Source organism: Corylus avellana, chromosome ca5, assembly GCF_901000735.1.
Source record: "Corylus avellana chromosome ca5, CavTom2PMs-1.0".
NCBI lineage: Eukaryota > Viridiplantae > Streptophyta > Magnoliopsida > Fagales > Betulaceae > Corylus > Corylus avellana.
The window spans coordinates 8,836,229-8,837,936 of record NC_081545.1 but is presented as its reverse complement, the minus strand read 5'-3'; positions in this window follow the sequence as shown (position 1 = coordinate 8,837,936).

Below are 1,708 nucleotides of genomic sequence, written 5' to 3'. Positions count from 1 at the left end.
AAAGTTATGTCCTTGGCTTCATCCCATAACTGTTCATCTCATAGGCATAGTTGTAGTTAGTACTTTCGTTCATGTTCCATCTCCTAACTTAACGACGTGTCATGATAAGTCCATTCACAATGACGTGTCGTGATAAGTCCATCGAGAATGTGAAATGCGTTCATATGAGAAATGTTTTTGGAGTAAATATTTTTCTCATATTAGCCTATTTCATTTTATAAATTAATTATTAAATTTGTAGATTTATATACATAAATTAATGATGGACCATATAAATTTAATAGCTAATCTATTGAATTTGCAAAAAAATATAAGCAAAATATGAAAAACTTATTGACTCATAACATTTCTCGTTTCATATACTTCAATACTATTATTTTTTTTAAAAAAATTTCCAGTGACTCAAGCCTCTCCTTTATAAAATATGAATATATTTAGAGCTAGTTTGAAATTATGTTAGATATCTTAAAAATTACTTTTAGTACTTGAAAAATTCGTGTCAAACAAGAGTTGGCATGTTTGGTAAAAAATTTTAAAAGTATCTTTTTTTTGACTTTTTTACTCTAAAAATTGTCAAAAATTCTATTTCTCAAACGCAATCCTAAACATGCTCTTAATAGGCTCTCATACTACTGCAATACAATTATGATGTTGCGGCAGTGATTCACCATATTTGGCCAATCTCATCTTAAAGCACTAGCACCATCTTCACTTTGATTTTTCCTAAGTTTAGGGAACAAAACTACTTGTTGCTTCCTTATCAAAATATATTTCACAATAATTTTTCCTACCTTTTTATATACCATTAAAATATTATTTTTTTTACAAAATATAAGTTCTCTACCTACCCTCACATTTTTTACAAAATTCCAACACAATTCTCAATGAACGACAAAAAGATGAAAGATAAGAAACGAAAGAGAAAAATTTATATTAAAATAATGTATAGAGAACTACTTTTGGTTCCCTACACATTAGAAAACACTGTATTTACTCAAAGATATTGGTTAAACTTAGGGAAACTGATGTGGGCGAGTTTTTTGAAATTTTTCCTAAATGTAGGAAAATGAATGTGCCATACGGTATTTGCGGCTAATAGCCTAGTGCTCTAAACAAATCAACCATTAGATTTGTGGACCTCACATAAGTCAATAATGGACTCTATAAATCTAATGATTGATCTATTAATTTGTAGGAGAATATGAGTCAAACATGAGAAACTTATTGTCCCCTAGCGTTTCTCTTTTTATTTATTTATTATTTTTTTTTGACATGTCTACACAAGGGAAATGATAGATTCGAACTAATGACCCCCGCTTTATAAGAAGTGGTTCATAGCCGATTGAGCTACTCCTTGGAAACTTCTCTTTTTATTTTTACAAACTCTTGTTAATTCAAAGGTTGATTTTCATTACTATATCATCATAATTGTATAGTAGTAGTTTGAAAGTTTACCAAATAGCATTATTTTTTAGAAAAATGGTAGTGGCCACCAAAAATAATGAGGAGTTGAAAATGAAAAAAAATAGAATTGACATATTTATTGTCTTATGTGTTTTAAATGATGTTTTTTTTTTTTTTTTTAACGTAGAAAAGTACTGACTTATCATAAATGTAAAAATAATTTTGAATTGTTTATTAAAAGTTTTATTTTAAAAAGAGAGAATTTTTAACAAACAAACCTACATCCCGAGCAAGACTTGCTGAT